This window comes from Symphalangus syndactylus, chromosome 5, assembly GCF_028878055.3.
Source record: "Symphalangus syndactylus isolate Jambi chromosome 5, NHGRI_mSymSyn1-v2.1_pri, whole genome shotgun sequence".
NCBI lineage: Eukaryota > Metazoa > Chordata > Mammalia > Primates > Hylobatidae > Symphalangus > Symphalangus syndactylus.
The window spans coordinates 36384242-36405017 of NC_072427.2; the positions used below are offsets into that span (position 1 = coordinate 36384242).

Genomic DNA, 20776 nt, shown 5'->3' on the forward strand with positions numbered 1-20776 from the left:
CACTATAGTGATGAAAACAAATGAAGGCTTTATCTCTTTCATAAAACAAGTCTAGAAAAGGGCAGCCCAGGGTGGGAACGATGGCTCCCACAAAGTCCTCAGGGTTTCCTGTCTTTCTGCATTCATATGCTTAGCACACAAGCCCAAAATAGGTGCTGTAGCTCCAGCCATCACATTTGTGTTCTGGGTAAAATGAAGGAAAGGTCTAAAGAACAAAATGCAAAGAGAAAAAAAGGAGTTGACTCCTTCTCAATTTCCTGGAAGGCTTACTCAGCAACTTCCTAGCTGCCAGGAAGGCTGTGAAATGTGGTCTTTTAACTGTACATGTTTCTTCCTCGTTAAATCAGGAGTTGTTACGAAAGAAGGTAATCATGGATGTCAGGAAGGAACCAGAAATCTCTGCCCCAGATGATGTAAGAATGAAGCACAGGGGGATTGATTCAACCAAGTCAAGGTTGGGAGTCATGGCTGTGAGAGCTCAGCTGAGGCCCGAAGGCTACATGAGATCCAGACAAGCAGAGGGGTTGGGAAGAATTCTAGGCAGAAGACAACTCTGATGTGAGCTCAACAGGGCAGCAGAGAGAGCCGTGGAGTGGGTCAGGAGACCTGGCTATAAGTCCGGGCTCTGCAGGAACATCATGTTCCTTTCAGAGCTTCTCCAGCTGTAAAGTGAGAACTCTGCACTCAGATCCTGTGAAATATTTATTAGGACCTCTGCTAGGCTATGCTGGGGCAGGGAGAGGGCACAGCACTTTATGCCACAGCCCCATTCTCTTAGGGCTTACAGACAACATGGAGAGAGGAAACTCATACTGTTTGGAAGCTGTAAGGAGAGAACTGGATCAGGCACAGAAACCAAGCCCCCATGGAGGGTTCAGAGTTCATATCTGGACACCATCAGGGTCAGACATGGCCTTACATCCACCTGGGATGTTCCACTGCTGGGCCAGCATTCTCCCTGCGGGCACAGAGGAAATGGTTGCACACATCCCTGAAGGCCTCTTCTTGGATGTGATTCTTGATGAAGCCGCATTGTGGGGCTGCAATGGTGGTGGGGGAATGGGGCGAACCACCACTTACCAAGCACGCTCTGCATGTTCATTTTCACAACTGCTCCGTCAGATAGGCAGTCATTATTCCCATTTCACAAATGAGGAAGCCGAGGCTCAGGGAGCTAAAGTGACTTGTCCACATGATGATTCTGAGTGACTGTGAAATATTTATTAGGACCTCTGCTAGGCTATGCTGGGGCAGGGAGAGGGCACGGCACTTTATGCCACAGCCTCATTCTCTTAGGGCTTACAGACAAGATGGAGAGAGGAAACTCATACTGTCTGGAAGCTGCATGGAGTCCTCGGAAAGCCCCAAAGCCTGTGACTACAGAACTTCAGCCAAGCGTCCCCTTGGGGCTGTTTCCTCACTGTAAAATGAAGTCACCTTAGCTGTGCTAATGACAGTTGTCACAGCTCCCATGCATCCAGCACCTACCACATGCAGGTGCCTTCCCCTCCGCATTGTTTCATCTCCACGACAACCCGGTACAGTCAGTCCCAAGTTTACAGACAAGGATTGGACCCAAGTCCCTCTGTGGCTCTGACCACCACCAGGGCCGGCCTCTTGAAGATTCAGATAAGACCATTCCCTGTGCCAGGGTGGACATCGCCCCCACTTCCCCTTGTCCTGGCCGGGCATCCAGAGCAGGGCGGGCATGCAGACGTGCCCCTGGCTAGTGGACCAGCCGCGGGAAGTCACCAAAGGAATCCTGTCACATTATTACTATTCAGGTCAAAACACCTCCCTGTGTTTAGACAAATTACAATCTGTAATTAGTTGCCATCACAGTGGAACAAGCCCACTGTGGTTTCAAAATCACAGTGACTGCTTTATTTAGCTACAGCGGTTGCAGCCAGGGACCACTGGGTTCTGCATCAAGGAAAATGTCTGGGCTTTAGCTTTCTAAACTTCTCTTAGCGAGTCCCCTCCCAGTTCCACATGCACACCCCTGGCCTCCACTCTATGCCACAGTCTTAAGCCAGGGTCCCCACATCCATCCTTAAACTCTGAGTTCTAGAGTTTGTCCTTCCCTCTCTGTGCTTCCAAACCTATCCATCCTTTAAAGCCCAGCCTGGGGTCTCCTCCTCCAGGAAGGCCTCCCTGACTATCCCAGACCCACCAGCCTCTCTCACTTCTCCACCCACTTTGCTTTTCCATGCATTGGCTCACTAGCTCTCATATAGGGGCTGGAAAGAGAGAAGGAAGGGAAGGTAGACTGTGGAATAGGAGAGAGAAAGATGTGCCACAACGCCAGCCTTGGCGCTGCGTTCCTGTGCTCTAGGGAAGAGGGAACTGGGGGAAGGGGAGGGAGGGCTGATAGAGCCAGGCCAGAGGATGCTGCCGGCTCTGGTGTGGGAGGGTCTTGGCAGAGCTGGAGCTCTACATTCCAGATGATTGTGGAGGAGAGGCTGGAGGTGTGGCATTGGGCAAAACCAGGTTCTTTCATGCGAATCTGAGCTAAGAGTGATTGGCTATCAAAGACCCCTGATTGGCTTTGCAAAGCCAGGACTTCCAGAACATGGAGGGGCAAGGACACAGGGTTCACAAGGTACTAGGACACACTCAGCAGCTCCCTCAAACATTAGAAGAAATGTTGGATTTTTCTTAAGAAAGCACAACTCCTTGTATTTCCACTCAACAGACATTTTAAACAGGAATCTAGTGATGACGTTGAATATGCAGAGCTTAGGATCCTTGCTACTCTGAGAGATGGGTCCACAGTCAGCCTGGCCCATGGAGGCTAGGGACAGGCAGCCCAGAGCGGAGCGTCCCAAGAGAAGCTGATGCTTCCAAGAGATGTTTCCTTCTCTCCCCGTTGCCTAGAGAGTGGCCTCTCCCACACTGCCGTCTCTCAGGCTTTCAGGCCCAGGACTCCCAGCCCAGGCTCCAGGACAGACACCCCTAGAATGATGGGGTGATTTCAGAAATCAGGCATTCTGTTTTAGTCTGCTGGGGCTGCCATAACAAAATACTGCAGAATACTGGGCAGCTGAAACAACAGAAATTTGTTTTTTCCCAATTCTGAAAGCTGGAAGTCCAAAATCAAGGTTCCAGTGGATTCCATTTCTGGGGAGGTGCCTTTTCCTGGCCTGTATACAGCTGCCTCCTCCCTGTGTTCTCACACGGCCTCTCCTTGCCATGAGCACACATGGATAGAGGGAGAGATTGCTACTTACAAAGGCACCAGTTCTATCAGGTCAGGGCCCGACCCTTATGGCTTTATTTAATGTTAATTATTCCCTTAAAGGCCCCATCTCCAATTACAGTCACACTGAGGGTTAGGGCTTCAACATATGAATTTTGAGGGGACATTAACATTCAACCCATAACATTCCAACCTCTATCTTATCATAAACCCCTTCACAACCTTCCTGGTAGAGTAGCAGTCCAGGGACAAGATTATTATCCCATGCAACAGATGAGAAAACTGAGACACCCGAGGAATGGGCCACTTTGCACCCACTTTGCAGATGAAGACATTGAGTCTCAGTTAAATTAGTTAACTTGCCAGAGGTCATCTGCAGAGTTTTCTGTTCAAGAGACCATGGTGGTCTGATGAAAAAGTTAATAAGAAAAATAATTAACATTTACTAGGTACAAGTATATGAATAGGTGCAGATGTAAGTGAAGACTACTAAGAGGGAAAATCTGGAAATTTAAAAAAGTACCACACATTCCAAAGCATATGAAAACATTTGGCATCAGTCTGCTTTTCTGAATTGCCTGTTCATGGATAGGTATAGGCGTAAGGTTAGGTAGACAGACATAGAGATAGAAATAAATAAGAAATGTAGGGAAATCAAGGGTTAAAATAACTCAAGATCTTAAACTACTGGTTTGGAGTGACTACACATTTTATCCACCTATATGCTGGCTATAAGATGCTTCTAAACTAAGCTTCAGAGTCTAAAATCTAATAAACAAATAAATAGATCTCTTCACCTAGAAATGCTATTTCAATGTCTATTACAACTTAAATTAAAATGATAAATAATAACAATAAGTAGATATAAGTCCTAGATCACAAACTCAGGTTTGCAAGAAATGTCCCTTTCTTTCATTCCACTAATCACCCCAGTGCATGGTCTTGAACCCCCTTAGGACTAAGTTCTGGGCCTCCACTCCATCAAAAATCTACTATCATTGCTGATGTCTGTTCATAAGAAAACATAGGGCCAGGTTTGAAAAAAACAAATTTTGAGAAGATAGAAACTGCATCTGAAAGCCTTACTTAAAAAGCAGAGAAGAGGCAGATTCAGGGGCAGAGGCTGAGAGATGGGGCAAGTCTATCCTTTCTATATAAAATACTGAGTGCTGGAGTTGGGCTCAGCATCTGAACTTTGACACTCATGCAAAACTCTGTAACCAGAACTTCTGTGCAAAGCCACAGGGAAACCGAAATTTAGAAAACAAATCCTTAGTCCTATGGCAAATTAGTCATTCAGTGAATTGATCGTTTGGCAAATTGGCTTTTAGCAAATTGATTTTGGGTGTTTAGGCCTGCTCCCGGAAGGCTATCCACTAGCCAGTGAAGTGTGAGGAGCCTGATGGGTGGGAACACTTCCCAGAGCAGGCCTCTCTCCGTTGCCAGTCAGGAGGGGGGCCTCCAGGCTCAGTGGAGCCCCAGGAGGGTTCATAGGAAGCACCCTTTGCCCACAGTCAGTTGTCCGGAAGTCCTACAGAGTGTGACTTCCACAGCTGTGCAGAAGCAGAGCTAACACACGCTCTATTCCAGGGGCTACGTTAGGATCTTTACATTTAAGAATTTGTACCAAAAACTGAAGCTCAGAAGCAAAAGACAGCTCCCCTCTGATCCATACAAGTAGAGGGTAGCAGGCCATAATCTGCCTGACTGCAGAGGTCATGAAACGTCCCCCTATCATGTTGCCTCGAGCACACACCAATAGCTGCTGTTTCTATTAGGCTCTATGGTTGGCTATGCCCAGGAGGTGTCCCTTTGGGGTTTAACAAACATCCTGAATATGAGATTATAAAGCCAACTGTACAAGTGAGGAAACGGAGCTCAGGGAGTTGATGCGCAGATTCTGCAGGTAGCCCTCATCAACAGATTCCTGTGTATCTTCCCAGAATAAAAAAATGGAGCCTCTCCTGAGATAAATGTGCATAAGCTTTTAAATGAAATTCATAAATGGATTTGGATTCATACTAACACATTCTTCTCTGCACCTTGCTTTTTTCGTTTATTAAACCATCACTTAAATTTTTTTAACAACTGTAATACATTCTATAGTATGAAAGTACCATAATATATTTAGTACATATCGGTAATATGCTTAATTGTTATTAATATAAACATTATGTATTGATCCTGTTGTATAACCACTTTTACTGAGGAATATTTCAGTTGTTTCTAGATTTTTGCTATTGCGTTAGGTTTTCTGTAACGTTTCCAAAGAATATATCCCAAAGATTTTGTGAATCTCTAAATTTACTAATACCAGCATGGTGTGGTTTGAAAGTCCCTCCAGAACTCTCATTGAAATTTAAATGCCATCGTGACAGTATTAAAAGGTGGGATAATTAAGAGGTGATTAATTCAGGAGGCCTTCACCCTCATGAGTGGATTAATGTTATTATCGTGAGAAAGGGTTCATTGTTGCAAGCGTGGGTTGTTATAAAAGTGAGTTCAGCTCTCTTTTGCTGTCCTGGGCTTTTGTGCCCTTATGCCTTCTACCATGAGACGACACAGCAAGAAGGCCCTTGCAAGATGCCAACCCCTCAACCTTGGCCTTCCTAGACTCCTGAACTGTAATGAATAAATTTATTTTCTTTATAAATTACCCAGTCTGTGGTATTCTGTCATAGCAGCAGCAAATGGACTAAGACATAGTATCACACATAATTTATCTCATATGGTAACATATATATATTTTATTTCAGAGATATATATATATATACCTGAAAATTATGACCAGGCATAGTGGCTCACACCTGTAATCCCAGCACCTTGGGAGGCCAAGGCAGGTAGATCACCTGAGTTCAGGAGTTCAAGACCAGCCTGGCCAACATGGTGAAACCCCATCTCTACTAAAAATACAAAAATTAGTCAGGGTTGTGTTGTGCACCTGTAATCCCAGCTACTCAGGAAGCTGAGGCAGGAGAATTTGCTTGAACCTGGGAGATGGAGGCTGCAGTGAGCTGAGGCTGCCCCACTACACTCCAGCCCAGATGACAGAGTGAGACTCCACCTCAAAAAAAAAAAAAGAAAAGAAAAAGAAAAGTTTAAGTTACTTCAAGTTTCTATTTTCTGGCTTAAAATCTTCACTTTTTTATTCTCCATGGCCTCCTCCTCCACACTGCTACCCAAACCCCAGCAGTTGGCTTTCTTGGTTATTATTTCATGAGTTTGAACATTTGAGGGCAAATTGGGATGAGATACTGGTCAATGGACAAGATCCTTCCCAGGCCAAATCTCATTCCCTTTTATGAGCCTCAAACACCAACAATTCACATTCCACTTCAGCCAATTTATAAATGGTGGTATGCAATAGACCTTGAAGTCATTTATGGGTAGTTAAACCTCAAAGCTTAATCTGAAAAATCCAACCATCGCCTGCACCCCAAAATCTTCTGCCAGGCTGCCTAAATCTGAACATCTGCAGATGCCTGCTGACAGATGGTGTGCACCTGTACAGGAACTTGCACTAGAACCATGCCCACCTTAGCCCTCCATGTTGGCTGTGGCCCAGAAGGCTAGTGGGATCACTGACAAAGACACTCATGTTTGAGGAGGCACCATCCCATTTTTTATCCACTTATTTTTTTTCAGACAGACCACACACTCTCCAAGGCTTCCTCCTATACTGATGCTTTGTGGTCCTGACACTCAGAGTCGTTTGGGCTACAATCTTTATGAGGTGTAATAGAATAGAGTTAAGACAAGAAATTGGCAAATTCTTGCTGGGATAAACCACTCAGCAGGCCATTCGATGGAAGGAAGGATAAGCTAGGAATGCACTTTGATGGCTATCCCTCTGAGTGTACCTGTCACACCCCAGAAGCATGCTTTAGAAGAAGGAGAGAGTAGGACAGAGCCCAGCAAGGTGAGCACCATCTGAGTAACTGCATGGACCCCAGAAACACCCCCACTGTGAGCCAATGACCCAGGCAACTACTACTCACACCTGAGGCCAAACTTCTCCATCCCCTTCTTGGAAACATATGATAGCTCTGAGGACACAGGAAGGAAGAAAACACCTTTCTTCTTCCCTTCAAGGAGCCCACAGTTCAGAGACAGGCAAAGACAAAGTAGAGATCCAGACAATGCTGGGATAGAGGGGCTAGTGTTGGGGTGGGCAAAGAGTATGGAGTGAGTGGTTGATTGGTGTGGAAGTCCCCTGAAACTGCAAGTGTGATGATAGAGCAGATCAAAGCTGCTAGCTCCTGTCCTCTTCATCCAGCCTGGCACAGAAAGAATAAGTCCAGTAGGGCCTCTATGTGTGAGGGCCTGCGGCATCAGGGATTTGTAGATTTCTGGAAACTTTGCCTTTCTCTGTGCTTACTGTTTTGTTGCCTGGTGTGTTCACCTTCTCTGATTAGTGATAAGGCCCCCATTATGCAAACGGCCGGAATGCTTGTCTTTGGGAACAGTGAGGGGGGTGGTGGCATGCTGAGAGGCTTCTTTCCATCCCCCAGCCAGGCTCAGGGACAGAACCCCACCATGAGCACCATGATGGGTGAAAGGGTTAATGAGGAAGTTGCAACAGGCTGAATCCCCAGAACCTTTAAGGAGGGAAGAAGAGCAGTCGGGGACTCCCGCTTGGACATGGGGTTTAAGCAGACTCCTGGGCTTCTCCCCAACTCTCCTCCGGACCAGAGCTGTCTTATTTTATTAACAACTTAGAAACAGTGGCTACAACGACACTCTTCACATCACCAGAAGCCTGGTACCTAATAACTGAGGGGCGTATGAATGGCATAGAAGTCACTGTACCCGCTAGATCTGATACACCTGAGTCAGATAACTGCCCGATGAGGTCAGTGATCATGAATTGACGTCAATGGAAGAAGAGGAAGAGGACATTCTCTCATGACTCTCACTTTATCTTCACCAAGCATAAAGGGTAGGTATTAAGAGTCCCCTATTACAGATAGGGAAGTTGAGTCTCGGTAAGGTTAAGTACCTTGTCCAAGTTCACCCACCCGAGTTGAATCCAAATCTTTTATACTCAGAAGGCAGCTGCATCCACTGAGCTGTCTCTGATGATGGTCTGCTAAAGCTGCCCCATGATTCTGTTGCACTCACATCTCAGGACAGTGACCTTTGTCCATGTCAATGGCCAGTGTGCCGTTGCTGCCAGACAACAGATGAGGCAGCCTCTGGAATTAACACTACAAAGCAGAAAACAACCCTTGACCCTACTCATTGTAAACTCTTCCCTACCAGAACAAAGAGGGTAGAAAATTCCTCCCATCACAGAATCCCACGCACAGAGTCTACTGATTGCAGTGCAAAATCAGGGCTAGTGATGACCCCCAGCCTAGGGCACAGATGCCCACTGACCCATCAGCTCTACCCTTCTCTTTCTTCTGCAGACAGTGGGGGCAGGGGTAAAACAGTCAAAAGCAGGCTTTTGTTATGAAGTCTGTCCACTGGCTCTGCCCTGAACACTTAGCATTTTGCAATTATAGCATCTAATGGATGCTTCATCATTTTTTGCTAAATTAGTACACGCGTGAGTGAGAGTGAATGAAGAAAACTGGCACATGTAAAGCACTTGCTACTTTTCACATCACCTCTGCATCTATTATCTCATCTTATCCTTCAGATACTCCTGTGAATGTAGTGTTGGAATTCTTGCTTTGCAGATGGAAACACTGAAGCTCAGAGAGACGATTGTTTCACACATGATAATGGCAGAGCTTGGACTAGGATCCTAGCCCAGCACTCCTACTCTGGTCCTTCTTCCCTGCGACGGCTGCTGACTTGAGAAAGATCTCCAGCCGCCCAGTCTTGCAAAAACAGCAGCTTAGCACCAAAAGGCACGGCTTCCCTAAATGCCCAGCTCACCATCTGGAGGTGACCGGTGAGGCTGGGGCTACTGGAAAGGCCCCAGAGAAAAGGAGCTCTCTCGCCCCCAGGGAGCACTCATGTCTTTCTAAACAGGCCTCAACATTTTTCCTGGGTTTGATCAGAATTTCCAGATCTGGATAAGAACTGGAAACTTCCTATCCATTACCTTTCTGATTCTGACTCACTTTGGGGGCTGGGAGGTGGGAGAGGTGAGATGCTCAAGTCCCACCTATCTTAAAAACAAAAAAGTCGCTTCAGCCCCCAAAGTGGGTCATTCCAGAAATGTTTACTGCACATGTGTTATCCCAAGCACTGAACACCCAGCACCGAGCTCAAAACCGTGCCGTCGGGAGTGGATGCGGCAGCCTGCCTCTCCTGCGTCAGTTTCACAGCCTACACCCTCTTCTGCCACTCTGCCATTGAACTCGGGCCAAGGGCACCAACGGCCTTCCTGCCAGTGGTCAGACCAAGTCCTGTCTGACTCAGTGTGTGCAGCACTCAAGCATGTTACCTGCTCCTTCTCCACAGTGCTCCTCTCAGCCTCCATCATACCCTGCCCTCCTAGCCCCTCCTATGCCAGTACCAAGGTCTTGCATAGTCCTTCTTCCTGTCTCTACGCACTGCCCTTTAATCACGTTATCTACATCACAGAGGTCCAAATGCTGCCTAATGCCGATGGTGCCCAAGTCAATTCTCCAGAAGAGATCTCTTTGCCAAACTTGACACCAAATGCTTGTTGGACGTCCTTTCCTGAGCTGCCTCGGGCATCCAAACCTTAGCATCACCAAAACTGGATTCACATCTGCACCCTACACCATATCTGCTCCTCCTCTGCTCACAGGATTGGTGAGCAGCGAGTGGCCCCGAGCCATCAGCCACCTGAGCAGGAGACCTGGAGTCAGCCTCGCCTCCCCACTCCTCCTCTCCTCCCCCTCCTCCTCGCCTCCCCCCCCTCGCCTCCCCCTCTTCCTCGCCTCCCCCTCCTCCTCGCCTCCCCCTCCTCCTCACCTCCCCCTCCTCCTCGCCTCCTCCTCCTCACCTCCCACTCCTCCTCGCCTCCCCCTCCTCCTCGCCTCCCCCTCCTCCTCGCCTCCCCCTCCTCCTCGCCTCCCCCTCCTCCTCGCCTCCCCCTCCTCCTCGCCTCCCCCTCCTCCTCGCCTCCCCCTCCTCCTCGCCTCCCCCTCCTCCTCGCCTCCCCCTCCTCCTCGCCTCCCCTTCCTCCTCGCCTCCCCCTCCTCCTCGCCTCCCCCTCCTCCTCGCCTCCCCCTCCTCCTCGCCTCCCCCTCCTCCTCGCCTCCCCCTCCTCCTCGCCTCCCCCTCCTCCTCGCCTCCCCCTCCTCCTCGCCTCCCCCTCCTCCTCGCCTCCCCTTCCTCCTCGCCTCCCCCTCCTCCTCGCCTTGCCCTCATGGGCATCGAGTTGGGTGTCTTCCACCTGCCCGAGGTCCCTCAGAGCGCTGCCTTTACTTCTGTCACCCACCTCCTCTTCTCTTCCTGAACTAGTGCAACAGCCTCCTCTCTGGTCTCCACACCACCTACAGGATAAAGACTCCAAGGACCTCCATGACCAAAGTCTCGCCTTCTCCCCAGCCTTGTCTCCAGTCTCCTGCACTCACTCCAGTGGCCTCAAACAGTCCTGATCCCAGAAAGGACTCTGTCCTCTCACCTGCCAGCCTGCATGTGGGTGTTTCCTCAAACTGATGTGCCCTTTCCAGAAAGTCCTCTCCCAGCCCTCCACCCCCATCTAGGGAACACTTACTGTTTTTCCCCCAACTCAGCTCAAACATCGCCTCCTCTGAGAAGCGGCCCCATGCACCTCCCACAATGTTCCCATACGAGCCAGTGCAACCATCATCACGGCACTTGCCACCGTGAATTGGCAGGCCTCGGGCACATCTCACACCTACAAAACCCAGAGCCCTGCAAGGACCATGTTCTGTGCTCACATCCCTCTGTGTGTCTAGGCCCTGGTGATCTTATGGCCAATGGTGAGCCTCAGTGAATGACTAAGTGAATGGGTAGTACAGGTAGTGGGCTTGCTGGAATAAAAAGACGTCCATCCACCAGGGACTGGAGGTGACAGCATCAACAAGTCAGGGGGAAGGAAAACAACAAAACCCATCCATCAGGCCCCAGAGGTTTACAGGCAGCTAGAGAGAGACGAGTCTCTCAAGACCAATAAGCCAGGGCAGCTTGCAATGAGCTCCGCAGCGCCCTGGTGACCTCCAGAGCTCAGAGGAACAGGGTCACTGGGGCGGGGGGAGGCTTAGGAAGTGGCCTCCTCCCATGCTACAACCCAACCTTCCATGAACTGAGCAGAATGGAGGTTGAAGGACTGAAGGAGATGCTTTGCTTATCCAACCAAACCCCACCCAGAAGGTGCCTCCAGAGCTCCTGGGGTTCTTGCTGGGAAGAACCTGGTGCCGCCTTTTAACCATGGAGCCCGAGTGCTGGCAGTGGTGAGGGAAAAGGGTAACAAAGGCAGCAGAAAGAGGCATCCCCACCCAGCGAACAGTCAGGTGCCAGGCAAGCGTTCCCCTCCCCACCCTAAGGTGGCTGCCTGCAGTGTCTACGTGCTTGTCTTTCTGGAAGACAGGCCCTACTAGGGCTTCAGAGTCAGGCCTGACCTCCTGCCCCCACAGGAAGGGGCCAGAGCCAAGAGCACCTAGAGAAGGCAGGAAGGGCAGAGATGCAGGTGCACAGGCAAGCTCTTCTGTTTGACTTTGGGCCAACTAGGGTTAGGAGTAATAACTTAACCTGACCTTGGTCTTATATGATCCAGAGAAGTGTAAATACTGAAACACAGGCCAAAAGTAAAGCAGCAGGTGCAGGGAATCCAGCCACTCCTGGCAAAGTGTCATGGTCCAGCTAGGGACTCCCAGTGACCCAAGCTTCCCCCACCTGTCTCCTTTACCTTACAGGTAGCGCCCTCCTCCTCCTTCCTATCCCTACCCCAGGGCCAGGCTGTCTCTCTCTTCCTGACCAGCAAAACCTGAATCTTAGGTTACAAACTCTGGAAGGGGCTCAGAGCTCGGCTGTCCCAAAACCTACTTTTGCAGAGGAGGAAACTGAGGCCCAAGGAAGCAAAAGACCTACTGCAGATCATCTGGCTTCCAGGCTCCTAGCACAAAGCTCTGTGTACTGACGAAGTTCTCAAATCCTGAAAACATCTGCTGTTAGTCCCGCCCTCTCCAGCCTCCATCCTTTCCCTTTCCCCAAAAAAACAGGGGCTGCATTTTCACAGAGTTGAAAGTAGGGTGCTAAATGGGCAAAAGTATAGTGGTGGGATTTGAGGCATGGAAGAGGAAAAGCCACAGGGGATGGCCTGAAAACACTGCTGTGTGCTGAGTCAGGCTGCCTGTGCCTGTTCTGCTGTATTCTGGCTCCTGGCTTTCCTCCCCATCCCTCGGTCTGAGAGATGACAATTGAAGGCGGGGCCAGCCCAAGAGAGAAAGGGCCAGAGGAAATTGTGGTGGGTGCCACGACCCTGGTCCCTAGATATTGTCTGAAGCCTACTGAGGGGTGAGTCTGCATCTTACAAACACTTGCCCACAACCACAGTGACACAAAAGAGGAGCAGGCCCAGAGATCTCTGCTGTAGGTCCAAATGCTACCCTCCTACAATACCAGCAATACTGATGCCACCAACCCCCATGATGGCACCAGGATGGGGAAGGCAGAGACAGGCCTCTGGTGCCCTCTGCTGTTCAGCACTCCCATGCCACAGCCTGAAGGTTGGCACTGCGGCTGGCAGGGGGACCCAGGGAATGTCTCCAGCCCCTGTGGTTGCCCCAGCTTGTAGCAGCCCTCCATCTACTTCCCAGAAGGATCCAGGAAATGTGTGGTGCTGAAGTCCTGGCTAAGGCAATGCACCGGCCAGATCACCCAGGGTGTGGTGTAGTAACAAACAATCCCCAGCGCGAAATGGCTCCAAACAAGGCAGGTTTATTTAGCTGGACAAGCTCTGTGTCCATTCTCTAACATCCAGGTTGAGGCAGCAGCCGCCACCATCTGGACTGATGCTGGCTACAGTGACTGAGAGCAAGAGACTGAGGGCCTCACACAGACAGTGAAAAACTTCCACTCACAGTTCACTGGTGGGATCTATCACACAGCCCTACCCAAGCAAAAGAGGCAGAAAGTGCAATCCCACCAGGTGCCCAGAAGTCAGGAGCTAGGGACACTGAGAGGGCACATTCCTCACTACTGATGGCTTCCGGCTCATTCTCCCTCCTGCAAGCAAAGTACCTCATCCCTCCCCAGGGAACGCAGCCCTAGATCCCCCCCCAGGGGCAGCATCGTCCTCAGGTGCAGGGTCTCGGGGTGGTATGTTGGCATCCCATATCAGCAGTGAGGGGCAGTAATCCCTGCTTCACACATAGATGTGGTGCCTCTTGATCCAGTGACCTGCAACCTAAGAATCCCAGTTTTCTGCTTCCTGCTAAAATTCAGTCCTCAGTAGTACAGCCAGGGCTAGAGAGTGGCAAAAAACACACCCAGTAGGAAAGCAGGAAAATGAGAGCCATATCTCAGGGGATACTGCTCCATGGTAGCCCTGCCATCCCTGGCCAGACTTTAAGGGTCCCTGCCCTGGAGGTGGACATCGTCCTTGATTAGGCAGCTCTGGCCGCTCCCCTGGGTATCTCTCCTCATTGGTTCTTTCTGTGCCCTGCTCCCTTCCCCGTCTGTCTGGCTGCCTCAGTTTCTCCTGACTTAACACCTTGTGCTGTGTGTGGCTCTGTAATGGCCACCTCACTCTTGAGTCTCCCAGACTTCTGAGTGGCCCCAACTTAGAGTCTCAGTTCAAATTCCAGACACACAGATAGACTCCCATTTCACTGGCCTAATTGATTATTCAGAGCCAGGCACACAAGTCACAGTTATGTCCAGTTTCTGAACAGGCCGCCTGAACAGGGGACGCTGGAGAGACCCCACGCTGCCTGCACATCTGGTGGTGTGGGAGGAGAGCGTGGGCACAGCCATGAAGGATTGTTTTCTCTGAAACAGAGAGCGTGGAGTTGCCCTTGAACATACTCTGAAGACACGATTTGGGAGGAGGAAGTGAGGTTTGGCCTTCCCCAACCTCAGACTGCTCACTGCTTTCTTTACTCCTCTGAGTCTCTGTTTCCTCATCCATACAGTGGGAACAGTAATCACTGTCCTCATCTTTCTCCCTCGCTCACTCCTGTGGGCCCTCATGCCCCTGATGGAACCAGTCCTGGGTCCTGGCTGCCTGAGCTGGGTTGACAGTCTGGGCTGACCTGTGGCCTGCCTCTCCAGAAACATTTGCGTTTGTATAGAGAACTGTTGGAGACTGACAAGCCAAAAGGATCAACCTGCAATGGCAAAATATAAGGCAGAGAGATGCCAAAAGAGAGAATACTTTGGTAGGAGGGAGGGAAGCACTCAAGATCTGCCTGGATAAGAATTCTAATCTCTGCTGCTGACTGTTCAGTTCCTCCTTCATGGGAGAAATGAGTCAGGCCTATCTTGAATGACAACTCGTTACCAGAATCGTTGGGTCATTTCTAGGGTAACTCTCCTTTAAGGGATGTGTGTGGAGGCAGTGCTTCGTAGGTACACACACCCTGCCTCCCTGCCCTACGTGCTCTACATTCTCCCCAGAGCTGACTCGGGCACAGTTCTGATGATATGGAAACTAGTGCAGCCCACATTTCTCAATCTCGGGGACGGATGTGCTGCCTTGTTGTATTTTTGTTCTTTGAAAACCTCTGCTTTTTCTTCTACTCATCCACCTCTTTAGCTGCTAATCAGGGGTGGTCTGAAGACCCACGTCGTGTGTTTATTTTGTCATGTTTCCAAAGCTGCAGTCATATCTCAGCAGGAAGCTGCACCATCCACATGCCTTTGAATTCAGAAACCCCCACGTGGGTTTTGGTAACCAGGGCCAGCATATCCCCACTTGACAGCACTGTGTCCTTAGCCCACTGCCCACCTGGCTCCCCCTACCTCGCTGCCCCTGCCCTAGTACCCTCCTGCAGGGTTCCTCCAGGGTCTCATCATGGTCCAGTCTCTGGGCACTAGCACAGTCCCCCTCATTCCCTACCCACCCTCACTGCCCAACGCAAACCCTGCCTCCTGCCCTCTGTGACTTAGAGCTGACTGCTTAAACTCTCTGGACTATGGCCTCACCATAACAAGAAAGGATTTGAGAAAGCAGAATTTCCCAGCTCTGGATCCTTTCTTTCCCCCATCTCTTTAAAGCATATCAAGAAAGAATGGCAGTGAATGTTGGTCGAGTGCTTTACAGTCTACTGAAAATGAGCACATTCATGACTTTGTGTGAAGTCACTGATAGCCCCTGGGGGTAGTTATTCTTACTATTTCTGTTTTACAGATGCAGAGGCACAAACTGAGACTCAGAGGGGTTCAGTAACTTATCTAAGGTCACACAGCTAGTTTAAAGAAGAAAAAAAGGAATGGGCAGGCGTGGTGGCTCACACCTGTAATCCCAGCACTTTGGGACGCTGAGGCAGGCAGATCACCTGAGGTCAGGAGTTCAAGACCAGCCTGGCCAACATGGTGAAACCCTGTGCCTGCTAAAAATACAAAATAGCTGGGCATGGTGGTGCATGCCTGTAATCCCAGCTACTTGGGAGGCTGAGGCAGGAGAATCACTTGAACCCGGGAGACAGAGATTGCAGTGAGCGAAGATTCTGCCACTGCACTCCAGCCTGGGCCACACAGCAAGACTCCATCTAAAAAAAAAAAAAAAAAAAAGGATTGGGATTAAAATTCAGGTATTCAGACCACATGCCCTTCCTACTTTAGCAGATGATGTCTCTCCCACCCACTCCAGCTAATGGCTGCAATCCTTATCGCCCACAGTAGGAAGAGACTTAGGGTGCAGCTCTTCCCCACATCCCTGGGATAGGGAGCCAGAGGGTCACAGAGCATCACTACCAAACAGGTTGTCTTGGACCTCAGGGAACTGTCAGAGGAAAGGATTATGACTTTAAAGCTTGCCCACATGTGGACCCCTCACTGGCCTGGGTGTCTTTGGAGCAGCAGAGCTGGTTCTAATTGGCAAGGCCAGCCTAGGTGGTGCCCTGTCCTCTCGCAGTGACAAAGCAGGGCTTTCCTGGGGCCAATGCCTGTGGCAACTCCTCCTGACACACCTTTCCCAGTTTGCCAGGGTATAGCCTAGGATCAGAAGCTAGTTCCACCCTCCTCTGCACCTTGGTTTCTCTTTCTATAAAATGCAGAATAATCTCCACTTTTCTGTCCCTACTATCCAGTAGGAGTCGGGGAGGACAAGAGGGCATGAGCTGGTGTTTCTCACAGGACTTTGACGCCTTAATAGAGGTGATATTTGGATGAAAATATAAGAGCAAGCATGGACTCCGGTGCTTCCTAAGAAAAGGACTCTAGAGGAGAAACTAACTCTCAGGCACATTCTGGGGAATTAAATTTTCTACATTTCTAGAAGCCCCTTTGATATCAGCTCTTATGGCTACAAACCCTTCTACCATTCCAGAGAGAGGTTCTCTGAGACCACATCTGGAAATGACTTTGCCAATCTGCAGGGACAATCTGCCTGGGGGCTAGGGCTGGACGAGGGTGACTGCAGGGGGCAATGTGAGGTGGACCTGGAGCCCCCATAGCTCAGGAGTGGCATTTGCAGATCCGTCCCCAAGAGTTGTTTGGTTTAGCTCCTTTGGTTCTTTCTAAAAGAGTCAAGTTTGGTAAAAATCCTGGAATTCATTTAACATGATCACAGGAAAGCGCATTAGAATAAAATGTATATGAACAGCTGCTATTACTCCTTTGGGTACATATTCCTGCTTACCATGATCCAGTACCTCTGTCACTTTAATAGAAAGCTCTCAGAGACTTGGTTTCTCAATCTGTAAAATGTAAGAGTTGCATTTCATTGTTGGGAGGTGAGGTCCCTTCTAGGCTAATACTTGCTTGGAGTAATACAACAAACAACAGATCCTTCAGGACATAGGGGCTTGCATCCATTGAAGTACAGAAATAAAATATTTTTAAAAGACTAAAGGGAAAAGAGACTCTCCAGGTTTAGTGTGGGTAGGTGGTGGGGCCTGGCTGAACCTACTTCATCTCTGTTTCCCTTGCTCTTGACTTTCCCTTGGCAGTCTCTAACTTGTTGCCCTCTGTCACCACTACTCACAAGGACATTGGCCACCATATTACCCTAGTCCCCTTTCTGTAATTGTTGACTTCTGTACTGATTGTTCCCCAGTAACAATACATCTTCAGCTGTATTAGGCAGAGTTCTACAGAGAAACAGAACCAATAAGCAATATGAGATTAGATATAAATATATAGATGCATACATATATATGTATATATGCATACATGTGTGTATACAGACAGAGAGAAACAGACAGAGACAGAGAGATTTATTTTAAGGAATTGTGTGGCTGGCAAGTCCGAAATCCACAGGGCAGGCTGGCAGGCTGAAAAGTTAAGTGAGGGTTAATGCCATAGACTGGAGTCCTGAGTTCGAATTCCACAGGGCAGCAGGCTGGAAACTCAGATAGGGTTTCTATGTTGTAGTCTCAAGGAGAATTCCATCTTCTTTAGGAAACCTCAATCTTTGCTCTTAATGCCTTCAACTGATTGGACAAGGCCCACCTGTAGTATGGTGGGTAACCTGCTTTACTGATTTAAGCGTTAATTTCATCTAAAAAAATACCTTTACCACCATGACCAGACTAGTGTTTGACCAAACAATGAGTTGGCATACTCCACACAAGGTGACATGCAAAATGAACCATCACAGCACTTCTTGTGTCTTCATGTGCCCACCTGGTACATGGGGTACGACTGTCTGGCCCAAAGGGGTGGTCAATCCTGAGTGGATAAATAATAGGAATTTAGTCCTATGATGTGTCTTGATTTTTCTTTTCTTTTCTTACCTTCCTGTTTTTATTAACCCGGGTCTTCTGTGCCCAAAGACTCAGCCTCATTCAGGACCACATCATGTTCATACCTCAGCTGCGTCCAAGGAGTGTTGACGAAAAAGTGGGGCCTTGGAGGGGTAGGGGCCAAGGGAGAGTTTCCCCTCTGCCCTTTGAAGTTCGCTGAAAATGAATTTACAATAGGCAGATTAATAAGAGGAAAGGGCATACAAATTTATTTAATGTGCATAAGCACACAGGAATTGCAAGAACATGATGACCTAAACCCAATGAGGTCCAGATGCTCATATGCCCTTCTTCATCAGGGAAGAGGAGATGGAGGAGAAAGTGGCTGTTTTGAGGGGTAGAAAATAATTTTTTTTTTTTTTGAGATGGAATCTCACTCTTTCGCCAGGTTGGAGTGCAGTGGCATGATCTCGGCTCACTGCAACCTCCACCTCCCGGGTTCAAGCAATTCTCCTGCCTCAGCCTTCCAAGTAGCTGGGACTACAGCCATGTGCCACTACACCCAGCTAATTTTTGTATTTTTAGTAGAGACAGGGTTTCACCATGTTGGCCAGGATGGTCTTGATCTCTTGACCTCGTGATCCTCCCGCTTCGGCCTCCCAGTGCTGGGATTACAGGCGTAAGCCACCGCTCCTGGCCCAGCAAATGATTTTTTTTTTTTTTCTTGAGATGGAGTCTCGCTGTCGCCCAGGCTGGAGTGCAGTGGCGCGATCTCAGCTCACTGCAGGCTCTGCCCCCCGGGTTCACGCCATTCTCCTGCCTCAGCCTCCCGAGTAGCTGGGACTATAGGCGCCCAACACCTCATCCGGCTAATTTTTTGTATTTTTAGTAGAGATAGGGTTTCACTGTGTTAGCCAGGATGGTCTCGATCTCCTGACCTCGTGATCTGCCTGCCTCGGCCTCCCAAAGTGCTGGGATTACAGGTGTGAGCCACCGCGCCCGGCCCCAGCAAATGATTTTTAAGAGGAATGAATGGGCCCAATGCTCCAGACAATGGTTAGTAAAATAATTATCTTTGGAAATGGAATGGGACCTAAAAACAGACAATTTGGGTCAATGCTCCGAAGTATGGGTTGTGGATGTGATGTTTAATTTTCAATCTCTTCCTCTGTGATATGGGTTTTAATCCTCTAGATAATGAAATTTTAGGGAGGGGATGGAAGGCAAATGTGTTCCTCTTTGGCCATCTGGTTTCTAGGTGGATGAGGGAACTTCAGAGAACAGCCTTGTCCTGTGTTTTGGGAGAGACAAGGGATTGAGAAACAGGAAGGTAGGAGGGGTAGGGAAGGTCAAGAGACCTTGAGGCTTCTTCTTTAGTCCAGCATGTCAAAGCACCATATTGGGGAGTTACATTTCCTGAGCCCCAACAGAGGTTGACAGGCCTGGGCTTAAGTCCCAGCTCCCCCGTTCATTAGCAAGGAGTTGAATCCCTCAGAACATGAGTTCTGTCTGTGCAGTGAAGGCATGGGGCACCCACATGGCGGGTGTAGTGAGGCTGAGTGAGATAAGGCCCAGCACAGTGCCTGCCGTGAAGGAGGCCCCCCATCATTTTCATAATGATGATTTTATTGCTCTTTTACACGCAATTAAAACTCACTAATTCAGACCTATCAGAGAGGGCAGTCAATGGCTGGAAAGTCCACATTAAAAAATAATTTAAAAATAATGTAGTTTTATTGCTTTAAAATATATTACTCGGTCCAGGCTAATAAAGTGTTGCATAGTGAGCCCTTGGGGGACTTGCGTTAATGAACAAATAAGAACAATTTGAGGTTAGTCCATCCATTATTAGCATGGAACAGGGTGTCTCGGAAAGTATTTGCAAATGCCTCAAAACAAGGTATTATCTTCCATAGATTAAGTGTTTCCCCTGCAATCATCATGATGCATTTTCTTCATTCACCAGTTTCTCTCTACCCGGAAAGTGCTCCAGGCAAGTTCAGCACAGGACTGACCAGATTTTAACAGATTATCACTTAGGGGTGATTGAGCATAAGACATTTCACTGAGTTAGGTCAAGGCCCTTATTTTATGTTCTTTCATTTCAGAGAAACCTGTTTCAGGGTGCACATCTTGGCCTGCACCTCCCAGAGCTGGAACTGTTTCCATCAAACAGCAAAGAGGCTGTGCTTAGGAGCTTGGGCTCTGAATGCAGACAGAACTGGGTTCAAATCCCAGTCATCCCTAAGATAACTTCCCTCACAGGGTTGCTATAGGATTAAATTAGGTATACAGATCAAGTGCCTGAGAGACACGAAAGTCATGAATGGCAGTGAAAGAGCAAAAGCTCTCCTGCAGCACAGGGACCACCATATCTAGAGGTGAGTCAGAAAGGCACATACACGGACCTAGTGAACCTCTGAGGCATAAGGAATGCTGAAATTATTATTCCTGGTGCTGGGCCAGTCCTTGGGTGATGATGAAATTTGCCTCCAGATAGGCTATGATTCCAAGGCAGGAGCCTAGGAATTACTGTCATTATTTTTATTAAAAACAAAAATGACAGTTTATATTTTATAAGAGCTATCCAGCTTCTCTCAAAAACTCCACTGAGACAGTGTATATCTGAGGAAGGTTGAGCGAGGGCCACGGTATTTGTTCCTCTGGGAATTCCAAACGTGGACTGGGTTCACTCATCAGAGAACCACATCTCCAGAATTAGCTCAGCACCTGCAGAAAGGCCTTTTCTGAGTGAAGGTCTGAGTTAAGCCCCTGATTCTACTCTGTGTCAGGGCAGAGAACCACCAGCGAAGGGGAAGTTCCTGGGAGACCCTGA

At 48.8% G+C, this 20776-nt stretch overlaps 1 long non-coding RNA gene across 3 annotated transcripts in view; it reads right to left on the minus strand.

The window, feature by feature from the left end:
* Positions 1–17455: 17455 nt before the first annotated feature.
* Positions 17456–20776, minus strand: part of LOC129482323 (uncharacterized) — a 112060-nt gene continuing 108739 nt past the window's right edge. For all 3 annotated transcript variants that reach the window (XR_010121026.1, XR_010121027.1, XR_008657661.2), the window contains one exon: positions 17456–18156. This is a non-coding gene — a long non-coding RNA (uncharacterized lncRNA). The remainder of the gene's footprint in view (positions 18157–20776) is intronic.